Source organism: Balaenoptera borealis (genome assembly GCF_965194805.1).
Source record: "Balaenoptera borealis genome assembly, chromosome: 16".
Lineage (NCBI taxonomy): Eukaryota > Metazoa > Chordata > Mammalia > Artiodactyla > Balaenopteridae > Balaenoptera > Balaenoptera borealis.
The window spans coordinates 42,028,896-42,045,568 of NC_138872.1; the positions used below are offsets into that span (position 1 = coordinate 42,028,896).

The window sequence follows — 16,673 nt, forward strand, 5'->3', positions numbered from 1 at the left end:
CAGGACTCCTTGGGGAGCTTGGCATGTGCTCCTGCAGGAAGGAGATGCAGCAGGCAGGTGACTGCCTCCTATTGGTCAAGGACAGGTACTGCGGTCTTGGGTTTTTGCCCAGCATCCCATGGGTAACTTGATAGCATACCTTGTATTGGCTGACAAAGAATGTGAGAACATTCACGGTGGAATAGATGTTGGCCTTTTGCATGAGAGATAAGCTGTGCATGTGTCCCCTTAGATCCCGAAAATAGGAGCACTTAAAAGGGTACATGGCCTCAGCAGAAAGAAACTAGAGCCAATAGTTGGATTTCTAGGTGTTGAGAAGTAAGATTACTGAATTTAGCAAATACAAATAAAGAATACCCAGTTAAGTTAACATTTTATCTAAACAACAACTATTTTTTTTAGTGTAAGTATACACCACACACTATTTAGGATACACTTATGCAAAAAAAAAGTTATTCATGGTTTAGCTGAAATTCAAATTTAACTGGGCATCTTGTGTTTTATCTGGCACCCCTCCTTCCACCCTAACCCCCAGTTCCTAACAGGACTAGAAGTAAAGTAATTGTGAAAATGAAGTACTTGGTGTGATACTGGTGAAACAATTCTCGGAGTAGAAGGTGAAGGCTTTGTTATGCTCCCACCCTGAGCTAAAAAGATAATGAAAACTTAATGTGTAACCTTACTAATTAGGTTTTCCTTTTAACTAATGAATCCATTCAATACATACTGATTGAGTGCTCACTGTGTGTCAAGCACAGTTCTCAGTACTGGGCGGGCAGCAGTGAACCACGCAGACCAAGTTCTTGACCTAACAGAGCTTTGATTCTAGTGATGTACGTACTTGGCACACAAAATAGAACTTGGGGCTAAGGGGGCTCATGAATTTTTGAAGCAGCTGATTCCTGCCTCAGGTCTCGCGGGTCTTGCCTTCCTGCCCTGTAATATCTAATGCTCTCCCCTGGGACACTGTCAGGAGGAAAATCTTGAGTATCACCACCACTGCTTCAACTCACCAAGATCTGTTTACAGATGGTATTCGAGTGAGGAGTCCTTGGCTAGAGCTGGTGATAAAGATTTTTCGTGTCATACTCCATTTCCAAAGGGAGTTGAAGCAACATGACTCCTGCAGTTTTATCTGTTTCGTTTGTGCATTCATTTGCTTCATTCAGTCAAAAAGGAGAGATGAATAAGGCACAATGGTTGGTGGTCGCCCACAGCTAGTAGGGCCATGGCTGTGGATATGGTGGAGTAAAGGAAGTACAAGGTCCTCAATGTGAGAGACCATCAGTTCTGAGAACTTCATATCAGCAAATATGATGCTGTTAAAAATAAATAAATACATAAATAAATAAGGAGAAATAGGAAATACTTCACCTCCCTCTTCTAGAGTTTAATTACAGTTTTGCTTCCTCCTTACTTCCCTAAACCTTTCTTCCACCCTCTGTGAGACACACAAGATGAAAATATAGATAGTGAACTGCAACTGTATGTAGACAGAACATATAATAAAGAGTGCTGCCCATCAGGAAAGAATAGATCGGGTTTAATATGACAAGTTGGGGAAGTCAGGGTCTCCACTGTGGCTGATTGTCTATTTTTAACTTGACTCTCATATTTTAAGTGAAGTACCTTTGAGGACAGTATTATATTTTCAGTGTTTCATTCTAAAAGAAAATGTATTAGGGCAGTTTGTATACACATTCAAATAAATCTACATCACAAAGTAGATGCCTGCTTTAATCTGAGGAATGCATATGAGTGTGTGTGTGTGTGTGTGTGCGTGTGTGTGTGTCTAGCTGTCCCTCAATGTTGATCTCACACAAAATGCTACCTGAACAGGATGACAATTTGATGTTTTCTTTCTTACGCTAACGATTCACCTTTGCTCTGCCCCTCACCCCCATCAGTGATAATATTCAGTTATTCCTGAAGGGAAAATACATTAAGTGCTGTATTGTATACAGAGTAGGAGAAATCACATCTGTCTCTAACTGGTTGAAGCTGCTCCATAATCTATGATCCATAACCATGATTCCATTTCTAAAATTTTACTGCTAGAAATAATGTTAGTAGTCCCCAAATGGTCATTATATTTCAAATTTCATTTTGCTTATAGGTGAGGAAACTGAGACTCATAGATGCTAAAGCTCTTTATCTAAGTTTGCTGGTTAGTAACAATCTTCCAGGCCAGTGTTTGAGTCACTAGGACCTGCTGCCTCTTTTTTAGAGAATGGGTGTGCCTATTATCAGCAGCCTAACCGGAAACACACAGGAGGGGACCCACCAGAGCTGACACCCTGGTACCTTCTTCAAAGTAGGAGGTGAGACAGTGACCTATTCCTCTAGTTCTCTCCAGAAGGATGGGTGCTGATAATGTTTGGGTGTGATTTTGGAGGCAAAGCAAGGAGCTATGGGACCACCCCAGAACTGCCATGTCCATAGGAACCTTGATGATTTGCTCAAATGCAAATTATTTTCTATAATTCATAATCACTGAGTCTACTGACTAGGAATTTTAATGAGGTACATAAGCCCTACAAGTTAGGATCTAAGTCTACTGTGTTTGCTTTTCAAACCTTTTCCATTGAAGTTCTTATAATGCAGTCTTCCAGTAAATTCTAATTGGGTTTCATTCTTTCGTTGACTATGCTGATCACTCAGTTAAGTCACTTCCCATTTTTCACTCGCACTGGCAACAGCCATTTCCTAAGCTTTTTACTGTTTGCTGGTTTTGAATAATAGTTATTCCATACACACCACCTCACTCTCCCCCACACCTCAGACAAATGCAAAACTCCATTTAAAGATATGCAGATGAGTTCTTTTCTTATCAAGGCTGCTGTTTCCACAAGATGCAAAGACTTATAGATTCCACCACATTCCGCAAAACAGCACACGTGGCCTGAGTGTCACATGCACTTATTTCTAAGTTTTATAATTATTCAAGAGAGTTGTTGCGGCATAACTACTCTGAATTAAGCCTGAGTGATGCTGGCATGTCAGAACAAGTGTGAGGACAGACTTTAACAGCCAAGTAGCACATCCAGTCTTAAATTGCATAAAATGAACTGTGCACTATACGAAGAGCCATGCGTGCTACTTTATACTGTAGTTCAAAGTTGATGGTAAATGGAAATTAAAAAAAAAAAAAGATTGCTCTATTTTTCTCAGTATTTCTGTGCATGATGACAAGTCTTAACAATATCTTGGAGGGTTGTTATTTGAGTTTAGGCTGAATCATGCAATTCCCATTGTCTCAGCATGACTGGACCACCTATTCAGATTTCATAATGTGAAAATAATGCAATATCTGCATTCATTCCTTTGGCAGCCAGCGAGGGGGTGTGATTGCACTGTTTTCTCAATTGAGAAGTATCATTACTTTTGTCTTTATTTACTTACATGAGGGTGATTTTCTTGTGTGGTATTATTTTAGGGAAATTAATATATGATTTTATTTTCTCTCATTTAAGCTCATAACATATGGCTACATGCCCAACAAGTATTCCATAAAAGTTGCTAAAAATCTGCTTTTAAATGAATTTTATTTGATAGTTGTATTATATTATAAAATAAGAGATATATTCCAGAGGAAAAACGTTTTAAGTAATACATGTGTATTAGTCAGCCACTGCTGCATAATAAGCCATCACAAAAATTTTATTGGTATAAAACAATAAGCACTATTTCTCACTTAGACACTTGTTATTCAGTTGAAGTGGTCCTGCTTCAGGCTTGAGGGTTGAGTTTGATCTGTTCCACATTCTGGGGCCCAGGCTGCAGTCAGTAGCTACCCAGGGCAGGATCTTTTCATATCAGAGGTTAGAAACTTCCAGAGGGAAACATGAAAACAAGAGATGCCTCTTAAGACCTAGGCTTGGAACTGTCACAATATCATTTCTACCCACATTCTATGGACCGCATCAGGTTACCTGACAAAGACCAACAACAGTGACACTAGGAAGAATGCCTTTCCTGTAACCATACCATCAGCTTTAAAAATACAGTAAACTGTAGAGTCTTTTATTTAAATCTAAGTTTAAAATTCATGAAATTTTACTTAAAATAATACTCATGCTATACTATATAGACAAATTTCAGAACAAAAGATATAGAAATGGAATGAAAGTAACAAGTTTGGCAGACTGTTGTCCATTTTATCCTTTTTCATATTTTATTTCATATTTTATCTTCTGAGTTAGAAACAAGCTCCGATAGTGCAGAGGAAGTTAACTCAGAATTTCATCAGGAAGCAGTGCAACTTTTTAAATACTTTATTAAATGGAAAGTTGCTTAAATTGTTAAATTTAAAAATTATATTGATATTTTAATATTTCAAAGACAAAGTTATTGAAATATAATTTTATGGCTTAATTACTGGCTTAAATGTAGAAGAATTTTAGAAGAAAACTTTTGAAATCCATTATTAAAAATTCTTTTAGATGACTGTGATTTACAAGCTTTGCATGAACACTGTATACACATTTCTATATGGGCCTATTGATTTTTGAATTTATTGATGGTGATGAAGACTGGATGGGGGTAAGTGATGGTTATATGTGAGAAATATTTATTAATCCACTCCCCACAAAATGGTTCTTTTAATATGTGTTTTACCTATTGAGAAAACTCAGTCTCAAAAAACACTCAAAAAAACACAGGGACTTAACAGTTACCAAGGAATGGACGCAGCTCGTATTCTTTCTTTCTTTTTTATTAGAGTATAATTGCTTTATAATGTTGTGTTAGTTTCTGCTGTACAACAAAGTGAATCAGTTATATGTATACATATATCCCCATATCCCCTCCCTCTTGAGCCTCCCTCCCACCCTCCCTATCCCACCCCTCTAGGTCATCACAAAGCATAGAGCTGATCTCCCTGTGCTATGTGGCAGCTTACCATTAGCTATCTGTTTTACATTTGGTAGTGTATATTTGTCAATGCTACTCTCTCACTTCGTCCCACCTTCCCCACCCCCCCATGTCCTCAAGTCCGTTCTCTACGTCTGTGTCTTTATTCCTGCCCTGCCACTAGGTTCATCAGTATCATTTTTTTTAGATTCCATATATATGCATTAGCATACAGTATTTGTTTTTCTTTTTCTGACTTAATTCACTCTGTATGACAGACTCTAGGTCCATCCACCTCACTACAAATAACTCAATTTTGTTTCTTTTTCTGGCTGAGTAATATTCCATTGTATATATGTGCCACATCTTCATCCATTCATCTGTCGATGGACATTTAGGTTGCTTCCATGTCCTGGGTATTGTAAATAGTGCTGCAATGAACATTGTGGTACATGTCTCTTTTTGAATTATGGTTTCTCAGGGTATATGCCCAGTAGTACGATTGCTGGGTCATATGGGAGTTCTATTTTTAGTTTTTTAAGGAACCTCCATACTGTTCTCCATAGTGGCTGTACCAATTTACATTCCCACCAACAGTGCAGGAGGGTTCCCTTTTCTCCTCACCCTCTCCAGCATTTATTGTTTGTAGATTTTTTGATGATAGCCATTCTGACCGGTGTGAGGTGATACCTCATTGTGGTTTTGATTTGCATTTCTCTAATTAGTGATGTTAAGCATCTTTTCATGTGCCTCTTGGCCATCTGTATGTCTTCTTTGGTGAAATGTCTATTTAGGTCTTCCACCCATTTTTTAATTGGGTTGGTTTTTTTTTTGATATTGAGCTGCATGAGCTGCTTGTATATTTTGGAGATTAATCCTTTGTCAGTTGCTTTGTTTGCAAATATTTTCTCCCATTCTGAGGGTTGTCTTTTTGTCTTTTTTATGGTTTCCTTTGCTGTGCAAAAGCTTTTAAGTTTCATTAGGTCCCATTTAGGAACTCTATTGTGTTGCTACTTTTGTTCTTCAGGTACTATTTTTTTTTTTTTTAATTAAAAAGGTTAAATTTTGACAGTATATCTTCTCTTTCAAAACAGTCCGGATATATATTTCTCTGCCATTCAGTAGATACTAGCTTATAATTTCCTTCACTCTCCTGATAATATAATGCAGTTCTTTCATAGTCTTCTTGAAGATTGCACATGGTCATTGAATAATTTTTATTTAATTAACTGCTAAAATATATCCCATGCCTACTTGTGATTGACTTCAATATATACATTGTCTATAGCTTTTAATGCACTCTCAACAGTAACTGTTGGTAATGACTTTAAACTATTGATGTGTGCAGAACAAGTGTAGACATGCAGTGTAAATAAAGGGATGGGGAAATCTCCCCACTTTTCACTGGCATACGCATGGATTTTTTTTTTTTAAGAAAACAGCATTTTATTAAGCTTATGAATAGCAAGAAGTAATGATAAGCAAGCAACCAACTTGTTGTTAAGTAATACAACTTGTAAAACTATCATGGCCGAGAATACTGTTCTTGGAAAATGGCATTGGCCCCATTTTGAAACATCTTATGAATCCTAAAGAGAATAAGAAATGTGAGCCCCCACTAGACAATGGAATTTAAATGCAACAATTGTGGGAGTTTTGTACAGTTGTTGATGGATTACCCACAGCTGACATGCTTCTACTTGATCAGAAGATAAAAAGAATGAAAACCCTTTAGACCATTTGTATGCTTTTAATGAGCTGGAATTCAAGAAGACATCTGATTCCACTAAATCAGCCAGGAGTTTCCAAAAAGCAGATGGCATTTTAAGCCAAAAGGTAGTCCTTTGAAGGATCTTGAGACATGTAAATTATCTGAATGTATCTTGCCCTCATCTGTGATTTCCTGGAGGCTAAGCACTGTCAGAATCATGCCCTTCCTTCCTAGCACAGTGCCTGGAACACAGTAGGTGCTCAATAAATGTCTGAAGAGAGAAGAAAATCTTGGAATGCTATTTGAAACTTTATAGAAAATACTTGCCTGAGTACTTTATTCTCAGTACTCTTCCCAGTTATTGCTGGTAGTGTTGCTTTTCGCAGATTCTATTTATATTGTATTTATTTTAAACAAACCTATGTTTTTAGAGATTAAGATAAAAATGTTGCCTCATAGAAAACCAGTGAAACAGTGTTATAAATTAAAATCAACACCTTAGAAAGAAAAATAAGTAAGTTTTAGGGTTTGTTATTCTAAAGTAATTTCTAAAGTAAATTGTGTGTTTCAAGCTTTAAATTCTAAAATTCATAATGTCACTTTTTAGGCACCATTAAACATGCTGTGGTTGGCTACTTTGCTGTAACAGATTTTTGTTACATTTGGTTTCATTTCTTCTGTTATGATTCTCTTTCCACTTACTTGTTACTAGTTGTCTTCTGTTTTTGTTTTTGGTTTTGTTTTTGTCTTTCAATTTTGGAGGGGGGAAATGTATTTTGTAAGTCAGAAGAAAATAATGTAAGCTTCCTCGAAAAGCATGATTTTAAAACAAAGTAAATAAATTTTCCCCTTCAAAATGATGTTTCTTAAATTATTAACAGAATAACATCTCAACATCTTTCTCTCTCTCTCTCTCTCTCTCTCTCTATATATATATATATACACACACACACACACACACACACACACACATATATTACATATGTATATATGGAATGTAATGAGTCTTTTTTTTTTATAAATTGATTGATTGATTGATTGATTTTTGGGTGTGTTGGGTCTTCGTTTCTGTGCGAGGGCTTTCTCCAGTTGCGGCGAGCGGGGGCCACTCTTCATCGCGGTGCACGGGCCTCTCACTATCGTGGCCTCTCTTGTTGCGGAGCACAGGCTCCAGACGCGCAGGCTCAGTAGTTGTGGCTCACGGGCCTAGTTGCTCCGTGGCATGTGGGATCTTCCCAGACCAGGGCTCGAACCCGTGTCCCCTGCATTGGCAGGCAGATTCCCAACCACTGCGCCACCAGGGAAGCCCTGTAATGAGTCTTTTGAAGAATAATTTTATGTGTTGTTAAAGAGACTAAGGGTGCTCAATTTTTCTATAATTATTCATTTATTAGCAAATAACCATAGACATGGCTATTTTAATAGTTCATTGGAAGAAAGTCTGTGGTATCTTTCATAAAGCCCAGGATCAGCCTAATTTTTAAATATGATTTGTGTTGGAGTGGTCACTGTATGGTTAATACATTTAAAGACAGATGAGTGATCTACATAGTGAGTGTCTATCACTGATGATGGCAAAGATAGGAATATTTCACCTATGGGTGATCCCAATTAATAAAACTCTTTGTAGCAATTCTTATGGGTAGGAACATTGTTTTTCTGACTCCAGTTTAGCATCTTGGCCTTCTTCCTCAAGTGTGAGTTTATGGAGGAATGTTTTCTTTAAGGAAGAATATGGCTTAGGTTGTTGTCCTGGTATTTCTTTCCTTCTTTCCATCAACTGATTCCTCAGCCTGGCAGCTTTTAGCAAGCTTCCTGGTTTGAAGTTGGCCATCCTACTCCATAGTCTGGAGTCTAAGAAATATATATATGTTGCTTTACCTGGATGTTTTATTCAGAATCAAGCATTTATGTTTTCAGTGTAAATTCTCCCCCTTCCACTTCTGTAAAAAAATAAGTCAAACAGTAAACCTCATGAAGGAGAAGTGATAATAAAGATAAACTTAAAGCTATCTATATTTAAGGACTCTTACAAGACTATGAATGTCTTCGACTACTACCAAAGTTATTAGTTAAAAGAAATTTTAAATTTACCTGAGAAAACCATCGTTCAAAAAGAGACGTGTACCACAATGTTCATTGCAGCACTATTTACAATAGCCAGGACATGGAAGCAACCTAAATGTCCACTGACAGATGAATGGATAAAGAAGATGTGGCACATACATACAATGGAATATTACTCAGCCATAAAAAGAAATGAAATTGAGTTATTTTGTAGTGAGGTGGATGGACCTAGAGTCTGTCATACAGAGTGAAGTAAGTCAGAAAGAGAAAAACAAATACCATATGCTAATGCATATGTATGGAATCTAAAAAAAAAAAAAAAAATGGTACTGATGAACCTGGTTGCAGGGCAGGAATACAGAGGTAAACATAGAGAATGGACTTGATGACATGGGATGGGAGGACGAAGCTGGGGCGAAGTGAGAGTAGCATTGACATGTATATACTACCAAATGTAAAATAGTTGGCTGGTGGGAAGCAGCAGCATAGCACAGGGAGATCAGCTCTGTGCTTTGTGATGACCTAGAGGGGTGGGATAGGGAGGATGGGAGGGAGGCTCAAAAGGGAGGGGATATGGAGACATGTGTATGTATATGGTTGATTCGCTTTGTTGTGCAACAGAAACTAACACGGTATTGTGAAGCAACTATACTCCAATAAAGATCTATTTAAAAAACAAAATGATGCTTTATCTCAACCATTTCCACTGCTAGAAACACACACTCCTAAAACTTTATGATCTGCTGAATATAAATTAAGGTAATCTTTTAAAACAAGAAACTGTATCAACTTACTGTAAACCCAAAGACTTGCATAATTATTTCAGTTTTTTAATCCTCTCAACACACACACATACACACACATGGGTACCACAACATTTTTTCTCAGTAGCTTGACTGTAACCTTGAGAAAATGTTTTAGAGAAGGCCTTCAGGATGGTGCAAGAAAAGGAAAAAATAAACCTAGTTCTCCTTGTTTTTGATCAATAGCAACACTCTATCTTATGCTTAAGTTTCTTATGCTCTGAAGTACAGCTCTAGCTGTTCATTCAATGTGACTGAAGTGAGGGTCTTAGCAAAGTTCTTCACATAAAGATGTTTTCAAGGGAAATAATACTTTGAGGAGTAATTTGATTCATAAAACAGACTACCAAAAAAAAAAAAAAGAAGTAGTTTCTTTTTTCTAAGAGTTAATGTTTAGATCCCTTGTTAAAGAGATGCTTGTTGTATAAATTTGCTTCCTGCCCAGTTCAATTTCATAGGGGAAAAAAAAAAGAAAGAAAGAAAAACGTGCTTATAGAGTTTGATGCAGAAAACATTACCAGGATAATTATAACAAATGTCATGCCCAGAGTTTGTAGTCCATTGAAATGCCATTTGTGTCTTTGTTTTGCCATGAAAATACAGTGAATCACCAAAATCCAATGTATTCTAGTGACTGAAGTTCATTTCAGTTTTACTTATTTATTGACAGTAGGGATTCACATGGAGTGTTAGGTGTTGCAAACAGCACAAACATAGGCAACATCTTTCTTTAAGGATCTTACCAAGTAGCACAAGAAAAGAGATGTGGATACATGGAAAGGTAAATGACAATAGTATATTTAATAAGTCAGTAGAATTTGAGTTGATCCTTGATGATCGTGAGGAGGTGGGAGAATTTCTTTAAAATATGGAACAAAAAGATAAGATCAACTGATGGGTAGATAGAGGATGTATGTGTTTGAAATTGTTCATAACAAAATGATGAAAAAAGTTTAGAGTTTACAGGGAGAGAGTAGGAAACTACTGATGGGCATGTAATTTCCATGCAGATGTAATGAAAGATAAAGCATGAAGAGTAAGTTCTGTGAATACTGGTCCTTCATTAGTTCTCTCCCTGAATGATTAGGGGACTGAAGGCGCATGATGTTAGAGAGTAAATTATAATTGTGCATCCATCAGAAAATAACAGAATTTCCAACTCAAATTGGTTTAAACATAAGCCATGTTATGTACAGGACAGGAAAACCAAAGGTAGGACCAACTTCAGGGTTGATTAATTCGGTTTCTCAAAAATTCTCTCAGAGGCTCAAGTTCTTGCTCTGCTGTCTATGGCAGAGGTTGAGTCCCTCTCCACTCACAGGATGGCTGCCTGCAGTCTTGTCCTTGTTCTTTGTGAAAAATGACCACCTTCACTTCCCCAGTTACCCTGAGTAAACTACTCCATATATCTTTTTGTCCTGAATTGACTGGCCTGCTCAGTTCTGAGTGCAGCTCTGCCAGGAGGGGTGAGTGGGTGGAGGCCCAGGATTGGCTTAGATTCGTCACGAGAGGTGGAGTAGCTCCGAGGGCACAACACAGGGTCCACTGCAGGGTCGTGAAGAGACAAAGAGATGCTCTGGAAAAGTAAAGAGTGGAGAAGGCATTTCTTGTCAAAAGCATAGTGCTGTGACCACCCGGTACTTTTAGGAAAATTTCGTGGGCAGAATATGTGTTTATAAAAGAGAGCTATCTTTACGAAATGATTTTTCCCATGATTGTAAAAACGATACATGTTCAATATAAAAACTGTAAAAAAGGCAGGACTTCCCTGGTGGCGCAGTGGTTAAGAATCTGCCTGCCAATGCAAGGGACACGGGTTTGAGCCCTGGTCCGGGAAGATCCCACATGCTGCGGAGCAGCTAAGCCCATGAGCCACAACTACTGAGCCTGCGCTCTAGAGCCCGTGAGCCACAACTACTGAGCCCGCATGCCGCAACTACGGAAGCCCGCATGCCTACAGCCTGTGCTCCGCAACGAGAAACCACCACAATGAGAAGCCTGCGCACCACAACGAAGAGTAGCCCCCGCTCGCCGCAACTAGAGAAAGCCGCGCGCAGCAACAAAGACCCAATGCAGCCATAAATAAATAAATAAATTTACGTTTTTAAAAACTATAAAAAGGCTACAGAATATAACAATCATTTATAATCTTACCACTTGGAAATAATCAAGGTTGCTATTTGGACATTTCCTTCAAACTTTTATTCTGTGTGTGTGTGTGTGTGTGTGTGTGTATGCACATACGTGTTATACACTTGTTATGGTACTAACTGTACAATTTTGTGTGCCATTTGCCTTTCTTAACATTATTTCATTAACATTTCCCAACGTCATTAAGATTTCTTCATAAATTTTGTTTTAACAGCTGCTTAAGATTCTATTACATGAAAGGCTGCATAAGATTCTACCATGTGAAAGTACAAATTTATGTAAATATTCCTATACTATAAAATGTTTAAATTACATCAATTTTTGCTTTGTTCTAACACTGTGACAAATGTCTTTATAGTAAATTGTCATCTGAATCTCTGATTATTTCTTTGGAAAAGATTTTTTGTTACTATCATTAAGTCAAATTATATGAATACTTTTATTCTCAGTACATATTGTCATATTAAGCTTGCCCCAGTTTACACCTCTACTCCTGTGGTTTTCCCACGGGTTCTAAGTATTGCTGAAATTATTCTAATTATTATTGATATTTAGCAACTAAGTTTGACCGTAGTAACATGTGACCTCACTTTTCAGCTCCAAGAGATAGAGCTGCAAACATGTTTTCCATCACTGAGGATCCTTCATCACCATCTTGCTGCATTCCTTCCTTCTTCTTTAGTGTTTTATTTAAAAAGTAGAGGTGGGATATTTACTTGTTATGTTTGTGTTGATTACTTTCTAAACTACTCCTTTTTATTTCTTGGTCTAATAGCTACACAGACTTTAAGATTCAAGCACATGAACCTTCATACATAGTCTCCACAGAGGATAAGCAATGAATGAATTAATGAAAGAACAAATGAATGAATGAATGAAATAGAATGGAATGAAAATGCAGTATCGGGTAGCTCAGGATAAAATTTGCTGTGACCTTATTAAGTCCATAAAATTTGCAAATTACTTCATAAAAGTGCTTTATAGGTTTTGGCATTTTAACGATGTTTACAGTGTTTTAGAAGAGACAAAGATTCTAGTCTTGTGACAGCTTGCCAGAACAGGGAGAAACTGTGCACCCAATTATGCTATTAAGTTATTAAAGGTAGTAAGAAATTTACACAAAATAGACCTTGGATTGTTTTAAACTCTGTACTGTTGAAAAGGTTAACAAAGGACAAATCACATCCTTTAACTTCTTTTTCATTTTAAATTCACCTTTATTTCCCAGTTGTCCACATTATTGTCTTGTTAAGTAAACAAGAATTATGAATTTTCTTTACCAGTTAATAGCATAAGCTTAATGTCCACAGGTAAGGTCTTATGATTAAAGTTCACGACACTGGGGGGAAAATAATCAGTATATCCAAGTGCATGGGAGTTGGGGAAAAAGTTGTTTCATTTCTGGAACCATCATTTTTGTCCTAGGATCTAATATGGTAGGAGATAATATATGTGAAAGTTTCTTGAAAGTATTAAAACACTATATAAATGTAAAGAATTAGTATTAGTAGTGTGGTAAATCATTTTTCTGAAGGTTGGTATAGGCCATTTATATTTTTTAAGTAGATGAATAGAAGAAAAATATGTTTTACTCCAAGAATGGCTGATTTTTTCCCCTAGAGTGGCTGAAACACTTTTCCTGGTTTGATTTGATTAATCCCTACGTCATCCTGGTGAGGGAGATTAGAGGCTCACGTTGCATTTTTATGGGTCTTGCCTACATTAAACTTCAGATATATAGATGTCATTTCTCACAAGTGTGGCTGACTAGTCTTTCTCTTAATTATTCCTTTTATCACTGAATTTCAGATAGACACACAAGAGAGACCCTAGCAGAGACCCCACTGCAGAAGCAGTTCTTGTTACTGCATTTGGAAGTGCTGATGGGGCCTGTGAAGACTTTCCCGAGGCTTTGAGGGGGTTGGAGGCAGGGGAGTTCTCAGAAAACTCAGTGAGGGGGAAGGGCACCTGGAAAACTGGCTACCCAAATTTTTCCTCTCCAATTTTCACTGAGTGTTTCTATGCTTTGGTTTTATGTAAGAAAACTAATTATGGAGTATTCCAGCACTCTCCATAAAAGGTGAACTTGGGGAGTTTATCAGGTCCTAGGGAATTGTAAGAAAAGGATCAGTCCAAGAGTTGGAGCAGAAAAGAGTCAGGGGACTTGGAGTCTGTCAGCTGGTAAAAAATTAAAGTGACTGAAAAGTCCTGGAAAATAATAGAAGCTATCTTGCAGTTCTGGCTTGTGTATTGAGCTTCTGCTCCTTGTGATGTCTGCAGATCTTTACTTGGCTTTCCAAGGGACCGTTTCTTCTAAGTATCCAAGGGGCATCACTAGTTTTCCTCCCAGTATCTCACAGAGAGGGGGACCAGAGGGTAGGTAGTGTTATTTCAATATCAGGCACGTACAGAAACTCAGACGTAGAAACATTGCTCAGGAAGAAAGAAGTGATAGTAGTATGATACAAGCTGCTATTTCATTGTTTGGTCTGTAAAATTTTTTAATTAGTCAAATGATATTTGAGATATATATTAAAAAAAATCTACCTTAAAAAAAAGCCAGTGTTTTCCAGGCTATACATGTTTTCCCTTAAATGTTTCAGTCATTATTAGGATCCTTTGGGACCAACTGTGGTCTCTTGGGTCACCGGTTTGTAACTCCTCTGCACTCCCTTCCCTTTCTGGCTGAGTCAGGCCTGGTTGTACCGAGGGATCTGCTCCCCTTGCAGCCTTCACAACTGGGTCTATTTTTTCCTCCCACATACCATGTACCACAGGCCTTGGAGGAAAGGAAGGTGACCTCCTTGCTCCTAAAAACCACTTTTAGACCATACTTCCTCCTCTTCTGAAACAAAAAGTCAGCTCTTTTGAAACAGACATTCATATGTCCTCACATTCTACCATCTAAAGTTAATTATTTTCCTCCTGATTACTCATTCTCAGCTATAAGAAATTTTGGCAGATTTTTTTGGTTTGTTTTGTTTTGCTTTGCTTTTTTTCCTTTTTTCCACAACTGCTATCTTAATTCTTGGTGGCTTCAATAAGAATTGAAGGTTCTTGGCTGGCCCCTCCATCGCCTGAGCCTCTGAGGTCCTTGACCCTCTCTCCTTCAGTTATCTTCTGCTCCACCCATCCTCAGCTGCTCACTGCGTGCTAACACTCCCCTCGATGTTACCATTGCAATGACCACACCAGCTCTGTAATACCCATTTCAAGCCCCTCATCTCTGACTACTTCTCCTTGTCTTTGCAATTCTTTTCTTGAATCCAACAAGCTGTTAACCCCACATGGATCTCTACACTTGAGCCCACCACTTCTCACCATTCATCCTCCTCTTCGTGTTCTCACTTCTCCAGCATGGAGCTCACAGGCCATCTTGATGGTCTCTCCAGAGTACATACCCTCAACTCCCTTGACTCCCTCGATCAAAATCACCTAGGAAAAAACCCACTACTGATTAAGTCCTACTTCCTGCCTACTCTCCGTCTGTTCCCAGGCAGCTGAACATGACTGGGGAAAAGCACACAACCACTCTCTCTGGTCTCAAGTGGGTCCTCAGCCTGCTGGAGAGTCTCTCCACATTTCTCCAGTTAAGTCACTCCCCCGTCACCAAGACAACCACTTTACACCTTCTTCAAACATTAAACTCAACCCCAATTGACTTATTCTCAGCTGTTCCCTGAGAAAACAGAAGCCATCACAAGAGAACTTCATCTTCAGACTGCTAAACCTACCCACATCTTTACCCATACCCTCTCCCTGGATCCCCGGCCCTCTCTCACTGAGTGAGTTTGCTTCTCCCTCATCCATTTTGTCTTTTCTCCTGACTCTAGTATCTCCCATCTTTAAAACAAAGCAAAACAAACAAAAGAAGATCCTTTAAGCCCATGGCCCCCTTCAACTACTGCCCCAAGCCTTTAGAGCAAAATTTCTCAAAAGACCTATCTCTATTATCGCTATACTTCCTCACAACCATTTTTTCTCAAACTCACTAGTTCACTGCAAAACACACTTGTTAAGGTCACTGATGAGTTCCATCTTCTGAAATCTAATGGTCAGTCCCCTGACCTTCTCTTAGTACACATTGCAGCAGCATTTGACATACTGGTCACTTTCCTTGTTGAAACAACCTGTTCCTTGTCCTTGGGCATCTTTCACTATTACTTTTTTCTTACCTCGCTTACCAGTTATTCTTATCCTGTTTTGCTGATTTCTCTTCAACATTAGAGTTCTCTAGGGTTAGGTTCTAGGCCCTTTTACTTCTCTGTCTCTAATTACTCCCCGAGTGATGTTAACCAGGCCCATAGCTCTAAATATGATTTATGTTCTCAAGAATTCAGCCCCTACCTCTGTCCCATGTTCCATACTCATGCATACAACTATTTATTTAGTATCTCTGCTTGGAAATCTAGTAGGCATTATAAACATAACATGTCCAAAAAAAGCTATGAATTTGACCCAAAACTCACCATTTCCCACATTCTCATCTTAAAAATTGGCACTCCCATGAACCTGATTGCTCAGGGGAAAAAACAAATGACCAAAAAAAAACACCTTAGATTTATTCTTGAGCCCTGTTCTCTCTCTCTCTCTCTCTTTCCCTTCCTCCCTCCATCTCTTCCCTCTCTTTTTCTCTACATCTGCTCCATCAGCAAATCTTGCTGACTTTACCTTCAAATATATCCCTTTTTAACTGTTTATTGTCTATCTTTTCCACTAGTATGTAAGCTCCCTGAGAGAAAGAATTTTGTATTATTTGCTGCTGTTTCTTCAAAAACACTTAGAACAGAAATTGACAAATTATGACCCAGTGGCCAAATCCAGCTCTTTACTAAATACTTTTTACATTTTTAAATGGTGAGAAACACCTTTTTTAGTAAAATTTTGTGACACATGGAAACTATATGAAATTTGAATGTCAGTGTCCATAAAGTTTTATTGGAACGCAGCCATGCCCATTCATTTACATTTTGTCTATAGCTATTTTCTCATTACAGCATCTGATTTGAGTAGCTGTGGCAAAGAGTCTTATGGCCCACAAAACTGAAAATATTTACTATCTGGTCATTAACAGGAAACATTTGCTGACC

At 38.0% G+C, this 16,673-nt stretch overlaps 1 protein-coding gene across 8 annotated transcripts in view; it reads left to right on the plus strand.

Annotated features, from left to right (window-relative positions):
• Positions 1-16,673, plus strand: part of MACROD2 (mono-ADP ribosylhydrolase 2) — a 1,990,905-nt gene that overhangs the window by 991,968 nt on the left and 982,264 nt on the right. The gene's annotated exons all lie outside the window — the stretch shown is intronic.